We start from the raw sequence: 20,380 nt of genomic DNA on the forward strand, positions 1-20,380 counted from the left end.
GTTTCCTAGTGCCGGTTTGAAGTTCCTGCAGTTTTCACTGTCAAACCGAGTTGGAGCTAGTACCTCCCCATATATATGTATGGAATGGAGTTTGCAACTGAAAAGAAACTTTGTGTTCCCATCAAGATATGTGAAGGACGGCTTTCACACACACTTATCTCTCAGAACTGAGCAAGTGGAGAGACGTTCGTTCATCTAGCACGAAGGGAACGGGTTGCAGGAGACACTTTTTGTCTGCTTTCTCAGTCTGTTTCCTAGTGCCGGTTTGAAGTTCCTGCAGTTTTCACTGTAAAACCGAGTTGGAGCTACTACCTCCCCATATATATGTATGGAATGGAGTTTGCAACTGAAAAGAAACTTTGTGTTCCCATCAAGATATGTGAAGGACGGCTTTCACACACACTTATCTCTCAGAACTGAGCAAGTGGAGAGACGTTCGTTCATCTAGCACCAAGGGAACGGGTTGCAGGAGACACTTTTTCTCTGCTTTCTCTGTCTGTTTCCTAGTGCCGGTTTGAAGTTCCTGAAGTTTTCACTGTCAAACCGAGTTGGAGCTAGTACCTCCCCATATATATGTATGGAATGGAGTTTGCAACTGAAAAGAAACTTTGTGTTCCCAACAATCTAGCTGAAGGACGGCTTTCACACACACTTATCTCTCAGAACTGACCAAGTGGAGAGACGTTCTTTCATCTAGCACCAAGGGAACGGGTTGCAGGAGACACTTTTTCTCTGCTTTCTCAGTCTGTTTCCTAGTGCCGGTTTGAAGTTCCTGCAGTTTTCACTGTCAAACCGAGTTGGAGCTAGTACCTCCCCATATATATGTATGGAATGGAGTTTGCAACTGAAAAGAAACTTTGTGTTCCCATCAAGATATGTGAAGGACGGCTTTCACACACACTTATCTCTCAGAACTGAGCAAGTGGAGAGACGTTCGTTCAACAAGCACCAAGGTAACGGGTTGCAGGAGACACATTTTCTCTGCTTTCTCAGTCTGTTTCCTAGTGCCGGTTTGAAGTTCCTGCAGTTTTCACTGTAAAACCGAGTTGGAGCTACTACCTCCCCATATATATGTATGGAATGGAGTTTGCAACTGAAAAGAAACTTTGTGTTCCCATCAAGATATGTGAAGGACGGCTTTCACACACACTTATCTCTCAGAACTGAGCAAGTGGAGAGACGTTCGTTCATCTAGCACCAAGGGAACGGGTTGCAGGAGACACTTTTTCTCTGCTTTCTCAGTCTGTTTCCTAGTGCCGGTTTGAAGTTCCTGAAGTTTTCACTGTCAAACCGAGTTGGAGCTAGTACCTCCCCATATATATGTATGGAATGGAGTTTGCAACTGAAAAGAAACTTTGTGTTCCCAACAATCTAGCTGAAGGACGGCTTTCACACACACTTATCTCTCAGAACTGACCAAGTGGAGAGACGTTCTTTCATCTAGCACCAAGGGAACGGGTTGCAGGAGACACTTTTTCTCTGCTTTCTCAGTCTGTTTCCTAGTGCCGGTTTGAAGTTCCTGCAGTTTTCACTGTCAAACCGAGTTGGAGCTAGTACCTCCCCATATATATGTATGGAATGGAGTTTGCAACTGAAAAGAAACTTTGTGTTCCCATCAAGATATGTGAAGGACGGCTTTCACACACACTTATCTCTCAGAACTGAGCAAGTGGAGAGACGTTCGTTCATCTAGCACGAAGGGAACGGGTTGCAGGAGACACTTTTTGTCTGCTTTCTCAGTCTGTTTCCTAGTGCCGGTTTGAAGTTCCTGCAGTTTTCACTGTAAAACCGAGTTGGAGCTACTACCTCCCCATATATATGTATGGAATGGAGTTTGCAACTGAAAAGAAACTTTGTGTTCCCATCAAGATATGTGAAGGACGGCTTTCACACACACTTATCTCTCAGAACTGAGCAAGTGGAGAGACGTTCGCTCATCTAGCACGAAGGGAACTGGTTGCAGGAGACACTTTTTGTCTGCTTTCTCAGTCTGTTTCCTAGTGCCGGTTTGAAGTTCCTGAAGTTTTCACTGTCAAACCGAGTTGGAGCTAGTACCTCCCCATATATATGTATGGAATGGAGTTTGCAACTGAAAAGAAACTTTGTGTTCCCAACAATCTAGCTGAAGGACGGCTTTCACACACACTTATCTCTCAGAACTGACCAAGTGGAGAGACGTTCTTTCATCTAGCACCAAGGGAACGGGTTGCAGGAGACACTTTTTCTCTGCTTTCTCAGTCTGTTTCCTAGTGCCGGTTTGAAGTTCCTGCAGTTTTCACTGTCAAACCGAGTTGGAGCTAGTACCTCCCCATATATATGTATGGAATGGAGTTTGCAACTGAAAAGAAACTTTGTGTTCCCATCAAGATATGTGAAGGACGGCTTTCACACACACTTATCTCTCAGAACTGAGCAAGTGGAGAGACGTTCGTTCATCTAGCACGAAGGGAACGGGTTGCAGGAGACACTTTTTGTCTGCTTTCTCAGTCTGTTTCCTAGTGCCGGTTTGAAGTTCCTGCAGTTTTCACTGTAAAACCGAGTTGGAGCTACTACCTCCCCATATATATGTATGGAATGGAGTTTGCAACTGAAAAGAAACTTTGTGTTCCCATCAAGATATGTGAAGGACGGCTTTCACACACACTTATCTCTCAGAACTGAGCAAGTGGAGAGACGTTCGCTCATCTAGCACGAAGGGAACGGGTTGCAGGAGACACTTTTTGTCTGCTTTCTCAGTCTGTTTCCTAGTGCCGGTTTGAAGTTCCTGAAGTTTTCACTGTCAAACCGAGTTGGAGCTAGTACCTCCCCATATATATGTATGGAATGGAGTTTGCAACTGAAAAGAAACTTTGTGTTCCCAACAATCTAGCTGAAGGACTGCTTTCACACACACTTATCTCTCAGAGCTGACCAAGTGGAGAGACGTTCTTTCATCTAGCACCAAGGGAACGGGTTGCAGGAGACACTTTTTCTCTGCTTTCTCAGTCTGTTTCCTAGTGCCGGTTTGAAGTTCCTGCAGTTTTCACTGTCAAACCGAGTTGGAGCTAGTACCTCCCCATATATATGTATGGAATGGAGTTTGCAATTGAAAAGAAACTTTGAGTTCCCAACAAGCTAGGTGAAGCACGGCTTTCACACACACTTATCTCTCAGAACTGACCAAGTGGAGAGACGTTCGTTCAACAAGCACCAAAGTAACGGGTTGCAGGAGACACTTTTTCTCTGCTTTCACAGTCTGTTTCCTAGTGCCGGTTTGAAGTTCCTGCAGTTTTCACTGTCAAACCGAGTTGGAGCTAGTACCTCCCCATATATATGTATGGAATGGAGTTTGCAACTGAAAAGAAACTTTGTGTTCCCATCAAGATATGTGAAGGACTGCTTTCACACACACTTATCTCTCAGAAATGAGCAAGTGGAGAGACGTTCGTTCATCTAGCACGAAGGGAACGGGTTGCAGGAGACACTTTTTGTCTGCTTTCTCAGTCTGTTTCCTAGTGCCGGTTTGAAGTTCCTGCAGTTTTCACTGTCAAACCGAGTTGGAGCTAGTACCTCCCCATATATATGTATGGAATGGAGTTTGCAACTGAAAAGAAACTTTGTGTTCCCATCAAGATATGTGAAGGACGGCTTTCACACACACTTATCTCTCAGAACTGAGCAAGTGGAGAGACGTTCGTTCATCTAGCACGAAGGGAACGGGTTGCAGGAGACACTTTTTGTCTGCTTTCTCAGTCTGTTTCCTAGTACCTGTTTGAAGTTCCTGCAGTTTTCACTGTAAAACCGAGTTGGAGCTACTACCTCCCCATATATATGTATGGAATGGAGTTTGCAACTGAAAAGAAACTTTGTGTTCCCATCAAGATATGTGAAGGACGGCTTTCACACACACTTATCTCTCAGAACTGAGCAAGTGGAGAGACGTTCGCTCATCTAGCACGAAGGGAACGGGTTGCAGGAGACACTTTTTGTCTGCTTTCTCAGTCTGTTTCCTAGTGCCGGTTTGAAGTTCCTGAAGTTTTCACTGTCAAACCGAGTTGGAGCTAGTACCTCCCCATATATATGTGTGGAATGGAGTTTGCAACTGAAAAGAAACTTTGTGTTCCCAACAATCTAGCTGAAGGACGGCTTTCACACACACTTATCTCTCAGAACTGACCAAGTGGAGAGACGTTCTTTCATCTAGCACCAAGGGAACGGGTTGCAGGAGACACTTTTTCTCTGCTTTCTCAGTCTGTTTCCTAGTGCCGGTTTGAAGTTCCTGCAGTTTTCACTGTCAAACCGAGTTGGAGCTACTACCTCCCCATATATATGTATGGAATGGAGTTTGCAATTGAAAAGAAACTTTGAGTTCCCAACAAGCTAGGTGAAGCACGGCTTTCACACACACTTATCTCTCAGAACTGACCAAGTGGAGAGACGTTCTTTCATCTAGCACCAAGGGAACGGGTTGCAGGAGACACTTTTTCTCTGCTTTCTCAGTCTGTTTCCTAGTGCCGTTTTGAAGTTCCTGCAGTTTTCACTGTCAAACCGAGTTGGAGCTAGTACCTCCCCATATATATGTATGGAATGGAGTTTGCAACTGAAAAGAAACTTTGTGTTCCCATCAAGATATGTGAAGGACGGCTTTCACACACACTTATCTCTCAGAACTGAGCAAGTGGAGAGACGTTCGTTCATCTAGCACGAAGGGAACGGGTTGCAGGAGACACTTTTTGTCTGCTTTCTCAGTCTGTTTCCTAGTGCCGGTTTGAAGTTCCTGCAGTTTTCACTGTAAAACCGAGTTGGAGCTACTACCTCCCCATATATATGTATGGAATGGAGTTTGCAACTGAAAAGAAACTTTGTGTTCCCATCAAGATATGTGAAGGACGGCTTTCACACACACTTATCTCTCAGAACTGAGCAAGTGGAGAGACGTTCGCTCATCTAGCACGAAGGGAACGGGTTGCAGGAGACACTTTTTGTCTGCTTTCTCAGTCTGTTTCCTAGTGCCGGTTTGAAGTTCCTGAAGTTTTCACTGTCAAACCGAGTTGGAGCTAGTACCTCCCCATATATATGTATGGAATGGAGTTTGCAACTGAAAAGAAACTTTGTGTTCCCAACAATCTAGCTGAAGGACGGCTTTCACACACACTTATCTCTCAGAACTGACCAAGTGGAGAGACGTTCTTTCATCTAGCACCAAGGGAACGGGTTGCAGGAGACACTTTTTCTCTGCTTTCTCAGTCTGTTTCCTAGTGCCGGTTTGAAGTTCCTGCAGTTTTCACTGTCAAACCGAGTTGGAGCTACTACCTCCCCATATATATGTATGGAATGGAGTTTGCAACTGAAAAGAAACTTTGTGTTCCCATCAAGATATGTGAAGGACGGCTTTCACACACACTTATCTCTCAGAACTGAGCAAGTGGAGAGACGTTCGCTCATCTAGCACGAAGGGAACGGGTTGCAGGAGACACTTTTTGTCTGCTTTCTCAGTCTGTTTCCTAGTGCCGGTTTGAAGTTCCTGAAGTTTTCACTGTCAAACCGAGTTGGAGCTAGTACCTCCCCATATATATGTATGGAATGGAGTTTGCAACTGAAAAGAAACTTTGTGTTCCCAACAATCTAGCTGAAGGACGGCTTTCACACACACTTATCTCTCAGAACTGACCAAGTGGAGAGACGTTCTTTCATCTAGCACCAAGGGAACGGGTTGCAGGAGACACTTTTTCTCTGCTTTCTCAGTCTGTTTCCTAGTGCCGGTTTGAAGTTCCTGCAGTTTTCACTGTCAAACCGAGTTGGAGCTACTACCTCCCCATATATATGTATGGAATGGAGTTTGCAATTGAAAAGAAACTTTGAGTTCCCAACAAGCTAGGTGAAGCACGGCTTTCACACACACTTATCTCTCAGAACTGACCAAGTGGAGAGACGTTCGTTCAACAAGCACCAAGGTAACGGGTTGCAGGAGACACTTTTTCTCTGCTTTCTCAGTCTGTTTCCTAGTGCCGGTTTGAAGTTCCTGCAGTTTTCACTGTCAAACCGAGTTGGAGCTAGTACCTCCCCATATATATGTATGGAATGGAGTTTGCAACTGAAAAGAAACTTTGTGTTCCCATCAAGATATGTGAAGGACTGCTTTCACACACACTTATCTCTCAGAAATGAGCAAGTGGAGAGACGTTCGTTCATCTAGCACGAAGGGAACGGGTTGCAGGAGACACTTTTTGTCTGCTTTCTCAGTCTGTTTCCTAGTGCCGGTTTGAAGTTCCTGCAGTTTTCACTGTCAAACCGAGTTGGAGCTACTACCTCCCCATATATATGTATGGAATGGAGTTTGCAACTGAAAAGAAACTTTGTGTTCCCATCAAGATATGTGAAGGACGGCTTTGATACACACTTATCTCTCAGAACTGAGCAAGTGGAGAGACGTTCGTTCATCTAGCACGAAGGGAACGGGTTGCAGGAGACACTTTTTGTCTGCTTTCTCAGTCTGTTTCCTAGTGCCGGTTTGAAGTTCCTGCAGTTTTCACTGTAAAACCGAGTTGGAGCTACTACCTCCCCATATATATGTATGGAATGGAGTTTGCAACTGAAAAGAAACTTTGTGTTCCCAACAAGCTAGGTGAAGGACGGCTTTCACACACACTTATCTCTCAGAACTGAGCAAGTGGAGAGACGTTCGTTCATGTAGCACCAAGGTAACGGGTTGCAGGAGACACTTTTTCTCTGCTTTCTCAGTCTGTTTCCTAGTGCCGGTTTGAAGTTCCTGCAGTTTTCACTGTCAAACCGAGTTGGAGCTTGTACCTCCCCATATATATGTATGGAATGGAGTTTGCAACTGAAAAGAAACTTTGTGTTCCCAGCAAGCTAGGTGAAGGACGGCTTTCACACACACTTATTTCTCAGAACTGAGCAAGTGGAGAGACGTTCGTTCATCTAGCACGAAGGGAACGGGTTGCAGGAGACACTTTTTGTCTGCTTTCTCAGTCTGTTTCCTAGTGCCGGTTTGAAGTTCCTGCAGTTTTCACTGTCAAACCGAGTTGGAGCTAGTACCTCCCCATATATATGTATGGAATGGAGTTTGCAACTGAAAAGAAACTTTGTGTTCCCAACAATCTAGCTGAAGGACGGCTTTCACACACACTTATCTCTCAGAACTGACCAAGTGGAGAGACGTTCTTTCATCTAGCACCAAGGGAACGGGTTGCAGGAGACACTTTTTCTCTGCTTTCTCAGTCTGTTTCCTAGTGCCGGTTTGAAGTTCCTGCAGTTTTCACTGTCAAACCGAGTTGGAGCTACTACCTCCCCATATATATGTATGGAATGGAGTTTGCAATTGAAAAGAAACTTTGAGTTCCCAACAAGCTAGGTGAAGCACGGCTTTCACACACACTTATCTCTCAGAACTGACCAAGTGGAGAGACGTTCGTTCAACAAGCACCAAGGTAACGGGTTGCAGGAGACACTTTTTCTCTGCTTTCTCAGTCTGTTTCCTAGTGCCGGTTTGAAGTTCCTGCAGTTTTCACTGTCAAACCGAGTTGGAGCTAGTACCTCCCCATATATATGTATGGAATGGAGTTTGCAACTGAAAAGAAACTTTGTGTTCCCATCAAGATATGTGAAGGACGGCTTTCACACACACTTATCTCTCAGAACTGAGCAAGTGGAGAAACGTTCGTTCATCTAGCACGAAGGGAACGGGTTGCAGGAGACACTTTTTGTCTGCTTTCTCAGTCTGTTTCCTAGTGCCGGTTTGAAGTTCCTGCAGTTTTCACTGTCAAACCGAGTTGGAGCTACTACCTCCCCATATATATGTAAGGAATGGAGTTTGCAACTGAAAAGAAACTTTCTGTTCCCAACAAGATAGGTGAAGGACGGCTTTCACACACACTTATCTCTCAGAACTGAGCAAGTGGAGAGACGTTCGTTCATCTAGCACCAAGGGAACGGGTTGCAGGAGACACTTTTTCTCTGCTTTCTCAGTCTGTTTCCTAGTGCCGGTTTGAAGTTCCTGCAGTTTTCACTGTCAAACCGAGTTGGAGCTAGTACCTCTCCATATATATGTATGGAATGGAGTTTGCAACTGAAAAGAAACTTTGTGTTCCCATCAAGATAGGTGAAGGACGGGTTTCACACACACTTATCTCTCAGAACTGAGCAAGTGGAGAGACGTTCGTTCATCTAGCACCAAGGGAACGGGTTGCAGGAGACACTTTTTCTCTGCTTTCTCAGTCTGTTTCCTAGTGCCGGTTTGAAGTTCCTGCAGTTTTCACTGTCAAACCGAGTTGGAGCTACTACCTCCCCATATATATGTATGGAATGGAGTTTGCAATTGAAAAGAAACTTTGAGTTCCCAACAAGCTAGGTGAAGCACGGCTTTCACACCCACTTATCTCTCAGAACTGACCAAGTGGAGAGACGTTCGTTCAACAAGCACCAAGGTAACGGGTTGCAGGAGACACTTTTTCTCTGCTTTCTGAGTCTGTTTCCTAGTGCCGGTTTGAAGTTCCTGAAGTTTTCACTGTCAAACCGAGTTGGAGCTAGTACCTCCCCATATATATGTATGGAATGGAGTTTGCAACTGAAAAGAAACTTTGTGTTCCCAACAATCTAGCTGAAGGACGGCTTTCACACACACTTATCTCTCAGAAATGAGCAAGTGGAGAGACGTTCGTTCATCTAGCACCAAGGGAGTGGGTTGCAGGAGGCACTTTTTCTCTGCTTTCTCAGTCTTTTTCCTAGTGCCGGTTTGAAGTCCCTGCAGTTTTCACTGTAAAACCGAGTTGGAGCTACTACCTCCCCATATATATGTATGGAATGGAGTTTGCAACTGAAAAGAAACTTTGAGTTCCCAACAAGCTAGGTGAATCACGGCTTTCACACCCACTTATCTCTCAGAACTGACCAAGTGGAGAGACGTTCGTTCAACTAGCACCAAGGTAACGGGTTGCAGGAGACACTTTTTCTCTGCTTTCTCAGTCTGTTTCCTAGTGCCGGTTTGAAGTTCCTGCAGTTTTCACTGTCAAACCGAGTTGGAGCTAGTACCTTCCCATATATAAGTATGGAATGGAGTTTGCAACTGAAAAGAAAATTTGTGTTCCCAAAAAGCTAGGTGAAGGACGGCTTTCACACACACTTATCTCTCAGAACTGAGCAAGTGGAGAGACGTTCGTTCATCTAGCACGAAGGGAACGGGTTGCAGGAGACACTTTTTGTCTGCTTTCTCAGTCTGTTTCCTACTGCCGGTTTGAAGTTCCTGCAGTTTTCACTGTAAAACAGAGTTGGAGCTACTACCTCCCCATATATATGTATGGAATGGAGTTTGCAACTGAAAAGAAACTTTGTGTTCCCAACAAGCTAGGTGAAGGACGGCTTTCACACACACTTATCTCTCAGAACTGAGCAAGTGGAGAGACGTTCGTTCATCTAGCACCAAGGGAACGGGTTGCAGGAGACACTTTTTCTCTGCTTTCTCTGTCTGTTTCCTAGTGCCGGTTTGAAGTTCCTGAAGTTTTCACTGTCAAACCGAGTTGGAGCTAGTACCTCCCCATATATATGTATGGAATGGAGTTTGCAACTGAAAAGAAACTTTGTGTTCCCAACAAGCTAGGTGAAGGACGGCTTTCACACACACTTATCTCTCAGAACTGAGCAAGTGGAGAGACGTTCGTTCATCTAGCACCAAGGGAACGGGTTGCAGGAGACACTTTTTCTCTGCTTTCTCTGTCTGTTTCCTAGTGCCGGTTTGAAGTTCCTGCAGTTTTCACTGTCAAACCGGGTTGGAGCTAGTACCTCCCCATATATATGTATGGAATGGAGTTTGCAACTGAAAAGAAACTTTGTGTTCCCATCAAGATATGTGAAGGACGGCTTTCACACACACTTATCTCTCAGAACTGAGCAAGTGGAGAGACGTTCGTTCATCTAGCACGAAGGGAACGGGTTGCAGGAGACACTTTTTGTCTGCTTTCTCAGTCTGTTTCCTAGTGCCGGTTTGAAGTTCCTGCAGTTTTCACTGTAAAACCGAGTTGGAGCTACTACCTCCCCATATATATGTATGGAATGGAGTTTGCAACTGAAAAGAAACTTTGTGTTCCCAACAAGCTAGGTGAAGGACGGCTTTCACACACACTTATCTCTCAGAACTGAGCAAGTGGAGAGACGTTCGTTCATGTAGAACCAAGGGAACGGGTTGCAGGAGACACTATTTCTCTGCTTTCTCAGTCTGTTTCCTAGTGCCGGTTTGAAGTTCCTGCAGTTTTCACTGTCAAACCGAGTTGGAGCTAGTACCTCCCCATATATATGTATGGAATGGAGTTTGCAACTGAAAAGAAACTTTGTGTTCCCTGCAAGCTAGGTGAAGGACGGCTTTCACACACACTTATCTCTCAGAACTGAGCAAGTGGAGAGACGTTCGTTCATCTAGCACGAAGGGAACGGGTTGCAGGAGACACTTTTTCTCTGCTTTCTCTGTCTGTTTCCTAGTGCCGGTTTGAAGTTCCTGAAGTTTTCACTGTCAAACCGAGTTGGAGCTAGTACCTCCCCATATATATGTATGGAATGGAGTTAGCAACTGAAAAGAAACTTTGTGTTCCCAACAATCTAGCTGAAGGACGGCTTTCACACACACTTATCTCTCAGAACTGACCAAGTGGAGAGACGTTCTTTCATCTAGCACCAAGGGAACGGGTTGCAGGAAACACTTTTTCTCTGCTTTCTCAGTCTGTTTCCTAGTGCCGGTTTGAAGTTCCTGCAGTTTTCACTGTCAAACCGAGTTGGAGCTAGTACCTCACCATATATATGTATGGAATGGAGTTTTCAACTGAAAAGAAACTTTGTGTTCCCATCAAGATATGTGAAGGACGGCTTTCACACACACTTATCTCTCAGAACTGACCAAGTGGAGAGACGTTCTTTCATCTAGCACCAAGGGAACGTGTTGCAGGAGACACTTTTTCTCTGCTTTCTCAGTCTGTTTCCTAGTGCCGGTTTGAAGTTCCTGCAGTTTTCACTGTCAAACCGAGTTGGAGCTAGTACCTCCCCATATATATGTATGGAATGGAGTTTGCAACTGAAAAGAAACTTTGTGTTCCCATCAAGATATGTGAAGGACGGCTTTCACACACACTTATCTCTCAGAACTGAGCAAGTGGAGAGACGTTCGTTCATCTAGCACGAAGGGAACGGGTTGCAGGAGACACTTTTTGTCTGCTTTCTCAGTCTGTTTCCTAGTGCCGGTTTGAAGTTCCTGCAGTTTTCACTGTAAAACCGAGTTGGAGCTACTACCTCCCCATATATATGTATGGAATGAAGTTTGCAACTGAAAAGAAACTTTGTGTTCCCATCAAGATATGTGAAGGACGGCTTTCACACACACTTATCTCTCAGAACTGAGCAAGTGGAGAGACGTTCGTTCATCTAGCACCAAGGGAACGGGTTGCAGGAGACACTTTTTCTCTGCTTTCTCAGTCTGTTTCCTAGTGCCGGTTTGAAGTTCCTGAAGTTTTCACTGTCAAACCGAGTTGGAGCTAGTACCTCCCCATATATATGTATGGAATGGAGTTTGCAACTGAAAAGAAACTTTGTGTTCCCAACAATCTAGCTGAAGGACGGCTTTCACACACACTTATCTCTCAGAACTGACCAAGTGGAGAGACGTTCTTTCATCTAGCACCAAGGGAACTGGTTGCAGGAGACACTTTTTCTCTGCTTTCTCAGTTTGTTTCCTAGTGCCGGTTTGAAGTTCCTGAAGTTTTCACTGTCAAACCGAGTTGGAGCAAGTACCTCCCCATATATATGTATGGAATGGAGTTTGCAACTGAAAAGAAACTTTGTGTTCCCATCAAGATATGTGAAGGACGGCTTTCACACACACTTATCTCTCAGAACTGAGCAAGTGGAGAGACGTTCGCTCATCTAGCACGAAGGGAACGGGTTGCAGGAGACACTTTTTGTCTGCTTTCTCAGTCTGTTTCCTAGTGCTGGTTTGAAGTTCCTGCAGTTTTCACTGTCAAACCGAGTTGGAGCTACTACCTCCCCATATATATGTAAGGAATGGAGTTTGCAACTGAAAAGAAACTTTGTGTTCCCAACAAGATAGGTGAAGGACGGCTTTCACACACACTTATCTCTCAGAACTGAGCAAGTGGAGAGACGTTCGTTCATGTAGCACCAAGGGAACGGGTTGCAGGAGACACTTTTTCTCTGCTTTCTCAGTCTGTTTCCTATTGCCGGTTTGAAGTTCCTGCAGTTTTCACTGTCAAACCGAGTTGGAGCTAGTACCTCCCCATATATATGTATGGAATGGAGTTTTCAACTGAAAAGAAACTTTGTGTTCCCAGCAAGCTAGGTGAAGGACGGGTTTCACACACACTTATCTCTCAGAACTGACCAAGTGGAGAGACGTTCTTTCATCTAGCACCAAGGGAACGGGTTGCAGGAGACACTTTTTCTCTGCTTTCTCAGTTTGTTTCCTAGTGCCGGTTTGAAGTTCCTGCAGTTTTCACTGTCAAACAGAGTTGGAGCTACTACCTCCCCATATATATGTATGGAATGGAGTTTGCAACTGAAAAGTAACTTTGAGTTCCCAACAAGCTGGCTGAAGCACTGATTTCACACCCACTTATCTCTCAGAACTGACCAAGTGGAGAGACGTTCGTTCAACAAGCACCAAGGTAACGGGTTGCAGGAGACACTTTTTCTCTGCTTTCTCAGTCTGTTTCCTAGTGCCGGTTTGAAGTTCCTGCAGTTTTCACTGTCAAACCGAGTTGGAGCTAGAACCTCCCCATATGTATGTATGGAATGGAGTTTGCAACTGAAAAGAAACTTTGTGTTCCCATCAAGATATGTGAAGGAAGTCTTTCACACACACTTATCTCTCAGAAATGAGCAAGTGGAGAGACGTTCGTTCATCTAGCACCAAGGGAGTGGGTTGCAGGAGGCACTTTTTCTCTGCTTTCTCAGTCGGTTTCCTAGTGCCGGTTTGAAGTTCCTGCAGTTTTCACTGTAAAACCGAGTTGGAACTACTACCTCCCCATATATATGTATGGAATGGAGTTTGCAACTGAAAAGAAACTTTGAGTTCCCAACAAGCTAGGTGAAGCACGGCTTTCACACCCACTTATCTCTCAGAACTGACCAAGTGGAGAGACGTTCGTTCAACTAGCACCAAGGTAACGGGTTGCAGGAGACACTTTTTCTCTGCTTTCTCAGTCTGTTTCCTAGTGCCGGTTTGAAGTTCCTGCAGTTTTCACTGTCAAACCGAGTTGGAGCTAGTACCTTCCCATATATATGTATGGAATGGAGTTTGCAACTGAAAAGAAACTTTGTGTTCCCAAAAAGCTAGGTGAAGGACGGCTTTCACACACACTTATCTCTCAGAACTGAGCAAGTGGAGAGACGTTCGTTCATCTAGCACGAAGGGAACGGGTTGCAGGAGACACTTTTTGTCTGCTTTCTCAGTCTGTTTCCTAGTGCCGGTTTGAAGTTCCTGCAGTTTTCACTGTCAAACCGAGTTGGAGCTAGTACCTCCCCATATATATGTATGGAATGGAGTTTTCAACTGAAAAGAAACTTTGTGTTCCCAGCAAGCTAGGTGAAGGACGGGTTTCACACACACTTATCTCTCAGAACTGAGCAAGTGGAGAGACGTTCGTTCATCTAGCACGAAGGGAACGGGTTGCAGGAGACACTTTTTCTCTGCTTTCTCAGTCTGTTTCCTAGTGCCGGTTTGAAGTTCCTGCAGTTTTCACTGTCAAACCGAGTTGGAGCTAGTACCTCCCCATATATATGTATGGAATGGAGTTTTCAACTGAAAAGAAACTTTGTGTTCCCAGCAAGCTAGGTGAAGGACGGGTTTCACACACACTTATCTCTCAGAACTGACCAAGTGGAGAGACGTTCTTTCATCTAGCACCAAGGGAACGGGTTGCAGGAGACACTTTTTCTCTGCTTTCTCAGTCTGTTTCCTAGTGCCGGTTTGAAGTTCCTGCAGTTTTCACTGTCAAACCGAGTTGGAGCTACTACCTCCCCATATATATGTATGGAATGGAGTTTGCAACTGAAAAGTAACTTTGAGTTCCCAACAAGCTGGCTGAAGCACTGATTTCACACCCACTTATCTCTCAGAACTGACCAAGTGGAGAGACGTTCGTTCAACAAGCACCAAGGTAACGGGTTGCAGGAGACACTTTTTCTCTGCTTTCTCAGTCTGTTTCCTAGTGCCGGTTTGAAGTTCCTGCAGTTTTCACTGTCAAACCGTGTTGGAGCTAGAACCTCCCCATATGTATGTATGGAATGGAGTTTGCAACTGAAAAGAAACTTTGTGTTCCCAGCAAGCTAGGTGAAGGAAGTCTTTCACACACACTTATCTCTCAGAAATGAGCAAGTGGAGAGACGTTCGTTCATCTAGCACCAAGGGAGTGGGTTGCAGGAGGCACTTTTTCTCTGCTTTCTCAGTCGGTTTCCTAGTGCCGGTTTGAAGTTCCTGCAGTTTTCACTGTAAAACCGAGTTGGAGCTACTACCTCCCCATATATATGTATGGAATGGAGTTTTCAACTGAAAAGAAACTTTGTGTTCCCAGCAAGCTAGGTGAAGGACGGGTTTCACACACACTTATCTCTCAGAACTGACCAAGTGGAGAGACGTTCTTTCATCTAGCACCAAGGGAACGGGTTGCAGGAGACACTTTTTCTCTGCTTTCTCAGTCTGTTTCCTAGTGCCGGTTTGAAGTTCCTGCAGTTTTCACTGTCAAACCGAGTTGGAGCTACTACCTCCCCATATATATGTATGGAATGGAGTTTGCAACTGAAAAGTAACTTTGAGTTCCCAACAAGCTGGCTGAAGCACTGATTTCACACCCACTTATCTCTCAGAACTGACCAAGTGGAGAGACGTTCGTTCAACAAGCACCAAGGTAACGGGTTGCAGGAGACACTTTTTCTCTGCTTTCTCAGTCTGTTTCCTAGTGCCGGTTTGAAGTTCCTGCAGTTTTCACTGTCAAACCGTGTTGGAGCTAGAACCTCCCCATATGTATGTATGGAATGGAGTTTGCAACTGAAAAGAAACTTTGTGTTCCCAGCAAGCTAGGTGAAGGAAGTCTTTCACACACACTTATCTCTCAGAAATGAGCAAGTGGAGAGACGTTCGTTCATCTAGCACCAAGGGAGTGGGTTGCAGGAGGCACTTTTTCTCTGCTTTCTCAGTCGGTTTCCTAGTGCCGGTTTGAAGTTCCTGCAGTTTTCACTGTAAAACCGAGTTGGAGCTACTACCTCCCCATATATATGTATGGAATGGAGTTTGCAACTTAAAAGTAACTTTGAGTTCCCAACAAGCTGGCTGAAGCACTGATTTCACACCCACTTATCTCTCAGAACTGACCAAGTGGAGAGACGTTCGTTCAACAAGCACCAAGGTAACGGGTTGCAGGAGACACTTTTTCTCTGCTTTCTCAGTCTGTTTCCTACTGCCGGTTTGAAGTTCCTGCAGTTTTCACTGTCAAACCGTGTTGGAGCTAGAACCTCCCCATATGTATGTATGGAATGGAGTTTGCAACTGAAAAGAAACTTTGTGTTCCCATCAAGATATGTGAAGGAAGTCTTTCACACACACTTATCTCTCAGAAATGAGCAAGTGGAGAGACGTTCGTTCATCTAGCACCAAGGGAGTGGGTTGCAGGAGGCACTTTTTCTCTGCTTTCTCAGTCGGTTTCCTAGTGCCGGTTTGAAGTTCCTGCAGTTTTCACTGTAAAACCGAGTTGGAACTACTACCTCCCCATATATATGTATGGAATGGAGTTTGCAACAGAAAAGAAACTTTGAGTTCCCAACAAGCTAGGAGAAGCACGGCTTTCACACCCACTTATCTCTCAGAACTGACCAAGTGGAGAGACGTTCGTTCAACTAGCACCAAGGTAACGGGTTGCAGGAGACACTTTTTCTCTGCTTTCTCAGTCTGTTTCCTAGTGCCGGTTTGAAGTTCCTGCAGTTTTCACTGTCAAACCGAGTTGGAGCTAGTACCTTCCCATATATATGTATGGAATGGAGTTTGCAACTGAAAAGAAACTTTGTGTTCCCAAAAAGCTAGGTGAAGGACGGCTTTCACACACACTTATCTCTCAGAACTGAGCAAGTGGAGAGACGTTCGTTCATCTAGCACGAAGGGAACGGGTTGCAGGAGACACTTTTTGTCTGCTTTCACAGTCTGTTTCCTACTGCCGGTTTGAAGTTCCTGCAGTTTTCACTGTAAAACCGAGTTGGAGCTACTACCTCCCCATATATATGTATGGAATGGAGTTTGCAACTGAAAAGAAACTTTGTGTTCCCAACAAGCTAGGTGAAGGACGGCTTTCACACACACTTATCTCTCAGAACTGAGCAAGTGGAGAGACGTTCGTTCATGTAGCACCAATTGAACGGGTTGCAGGAGACACTTTTTCTCTGCTTTCTCAGTCTGTTTCCTAGTGCCGGTTTGAAGTTCCTGCAGTTTTCACTGTCAAACCGAGTTGGAGCTAGTACCTCCCCATATATATGTATGGAATGGAGTTTTCAACTGAAAAGAAACTTTGTGTTCCCAGCAAGCTAGGTGAAGGACGGGTTTCACACACACTTATCTCTCAGAACTGAGCAAGTGGAGAGACGTTCTTTCATCTAGCACGAAGGGAACGGGTTGCAGGAGACACTTTTTGTCTGCTTTCTCAGTCTGTTTCCTAGTGCCGGTTTGAAGTTCCTGCAGTTTTCACTGTAAAACCGAGTTGGAGCTACTACCTCCCCATATATATGTATGGAATGGAGTTTGCAACTGAAAAGAAACTTTGTGTTCCCAACAAGCTAGGTGAAGGACGGCTTTCACACACACTTATCTCTCAGAACTGAGCAAGTGGAGAGACGTTCGTTAATGTAGCACCAAGGGAACGGGTTGCAGGAGACACTTTTTCTCTGCTTTCTCAGTCTGTTTCCTAGTGCCGGTTTGAAGTTCCTGCAGTTTTCACTGTCAAACCGAGTTGGAGCTAGTACCTCCCCATATATATGTATGGAATGGAGTTTGCAACTGAAAAGAAACTTTGTGTTCCCTGCAAGCTAGGTGAAGGACGGCTTTCACACACACTTATCTCTCAGAACTGAGCAAGTGGAGAGACGTTCGTTCATCTAGCACGAAGGGAACGGGTTGCAGGAGACACTTTTTCTCTGCTTTCTCAGTGTGTTTCCTAGTGCCGGTTTGAAGTTCCTGAAGTTTTCACTGTCAAACCGAGTTGGAGCTAGTACCTCCCCATATATATGTATGGAATGGAGTTAGCAACTGAAAAGAAACTTTGTGTTCCCAACAATCTAGCTGAAGGACGGCTTTCACACACACTTATCTCTCAGAACTGACCAAGTGGAGAGACGTTCTTACATCTAGCACCAAGGGAACGGGTTGCAGGAGACACTTTTTCTCTGCTTTCTCAGTCTGTTTCCTAGTGCCGGTTTGAAGTTCCTGCAGTTTTCACTGTCAAACCGAGTTGGAGCTAGTACCTCCCCATATATATGTATGGAATGGAGTTTGCAACTGAAAAGAAACTTTGTGTTCCCATCAAGATATGTGAAGGACGGCTTTCACACACACTTATCTCTCAGAACTGAGCAAGTGGAGAGACGTTCGTTCATCTAGCACCAAGGGAACGGGTTGCAGGAGACACTTTTTCTCTGCTTTCTCAGTCTGTTTCCTAGTGCCGGTTTGAAGTTCCTGAAGTTTTCACTGTCAAACCGAGTTGGAGCTAGTACCTCCCCATATATATGTATGGAATGGAGTTTGCAACTGAAAAGAAACTTTGTGTTCCCAACAATCTAGCTGAAGGACGGCTTTCACACACACTTATCTCTCAGAACTGACCAAGTGGAGAGACGTTCTTTCATCTAGCACCAAGGGAACGGGTTGCAGGAGACACTTTTTCTCTGCTTTCTCAGTCTGTTTCCTAGTGCCGGTTTGAAGTTCCTGCAGTTTTCACTGTCAAACCGAGTTGGAGCTAGTACCTCCCCATATATATGTATGGAATGGAGTTTGCAACTGAAAAGAAACTTTGTGTTCCCATCAAGATATGTGAAGGACGGCTTTCACACACACTTATCTCTCAGAACTGAGCAAGTGGAGAGACGTTCGTTCATCTAGCACGAAGGGAACGGGTTGCAGGAGACACTTTTTGTCTGCTTTCTCAGTCTGTTTCCTACTGCCGGTTTGAAGTTCCTGCAGTTTTCACTGTAAAACCGAGTTGGAGCTACTACCTCCCCATATATATGTATGGAATGGAGTTTGCAACTGAAAAGAAACTTTGTGTTCCCATCAAGATATGTGAAGGACGGCTTTCACACACACTTATCTCTCAGAACTGAGCAAGTGGAGAGACGTTCGTTCATCTAGCACCAAGGGAACGGGTTGCAGGAGACACTTTTTCTATCCTTTCTCAGTCTGTTTCCTAGTGCCGGTTTGAAGTTCCTGAAGTTTTCACTGTCAAACCGAGTTGGAGCTAGTACCTCCCCATATATATGTATGGAATGGAGTTTGCAACTGAAAAGAAACTTTGTGTTCCCAACAATCTAGCTGAAGGACGGCTTTCACACACACTTATCTCTCAGAACTGACCAAGTGGAGAGACGTTCTTTCATCTAGCACCAAGGGAACGGGTTGCAGGAGACACTTTTTCTCTGCTTTCTCAGTCTGTTTCCTAGTGCCGGTTTGAAGTTCCTGCAGTTTTCACTGTCAAACCGAGTTGGAGCTAGTACCTCCCCATATATATGTATGGAATGGAGTTTGCAACTGAAAAGAAACTTTGTGTTCCCATCAAGATATGTGAAGGACGGCTTTCACACACACTTATCTCTCAGAACTGAGCAAGTGGAGAGACGTTCGTTCATCTAGCACGAAGGGAACGGGTTGCAGGAGACACTTTTTGTCTGCTTTCTCAGTCTGTTTCCTACTGCCGGTTTGAAGTTCCTGCAGTTTTCACGGTAAAACCGAGTTGGAGCTACTACCTCCCCATATATATGTATGGAATGGAGTTTGCAACTGAAAAGAAACTTTGTGTTCCCATCAAGATATGTGAAGGACGGCTTTCACACACACTTATCTCTCAGAACTGAGCAAGTGGAGAGACGTTCGCTCATCTAGCACGAAGGGAACGGGTTGCAGGAGACACTTTTTGTCTGCTTTCTCAGTCTGTTTCCTAGTGCTGGTTTGAAGTTCCTGCAGTTTTCACTGTCAAACCGAGTTGGAGCTACTACCTCCCCATATATATGTAAGGAATGGAGTTTGCAACTGAAAAGAAACTTTGTGTTCCCAACAAGCTAGGTGAAGGACGGCTTTCACACACACTTATCTCTCAGAACTGAGCAAGTGGAGAGACGTTCGTTCATGTAGCACCAAGGGAACGGGTTGCAGGAGACACTTTTTCTCTGCTTTCTCAGTCTGTTTCCTAGTGCCGGTTTGAAGTTCCTGCAGTTTTCACTGTCAAACCGAGTTGGAGCTAGTACCTCCCCATATATATGTATGGAATGGAGTTTTCAACTGAAAAGAAACTTTGTGTTCCCAGCAAGCTAGGTGAAGGACGGGTTTCACACACACTTATCTCTCAGAACTGACCAAGTGGAGAGACGTTCTTTCATCTAGCACCAAGGGAACGGGTTGCAGGAGACACTTTTTCTCTGCTTTCTCAGTCTGTTTCCTAGTGCCAGTTTGAAGTTCCTGCAGTTTTCACTGTCAAACCGAGTTGGAGCTACTACCTCCCCATATATATGTATGGAATGGAGTTTGCAACTGAAAAGTAACTTTGAGTTCCCAACAAGCTGGCTGAAGCACTGCTTTCACACCCACTTATCTCTCAGAACTGACCAAGTGGAGAGACGTTCGTTCAACAAGCACCAAGGTAACGGGTTGCAGGAGACACTTTTTCTCTGCTTTCTCAGTCTGTTTCCTAGTGCCGGTTTGAAGTTCCTGCAGTTTTCACTGTCAAACCGAGTTGGAGCTGGTACCTCCCCATATGTATGTATGGAATGGAGTTTGCAACTGAAAAGAAACTTTGTGTTCCCATCAAGATATGTGAAGGAAGGCTTTCACACACACTTATCTCTCAGAACTGAGCAAGTGGAGAGACGTTCGTTCATCTAGCACGAAGGGACCGGGTTGCAGGAGACACTTTTTCTCTGCTTTCTCAGTCTGTTTCCTAGTGCCGGTTTGAAGTTCCTGCAGTTTTCACTGTCAAACCGAGTTGGAGCTACTACCTCCCCATATATATGTATGGAATGGAGTTTGCAACTGAAAAGAAACTTTGTGTTCCCAACAAGATAGGTGAAGGACGGCTTTGACACACACTTATCTCTCAGAACTCAGCAAGTGGAGAGACGTTCGTTCATGTAGCACCAAGGTAAC

This window comes from Camelus bactrianus, chromosome 35 (genome assembly GCF_048773025.1).
Source record: "Camelus bactrianus isolate YW-2024 breed Bactrian camel chromosome 35, ASM4877302v1, whole genome shotgun sequence".
In the NCBI taxonomy this organism is placed as follows: domain Eukaryota; kingdom Metazoa; phylum Chordata; class Mammalia; order Artiodactyla; family Camelidae; genus Camelus; species Camelus bactrianus.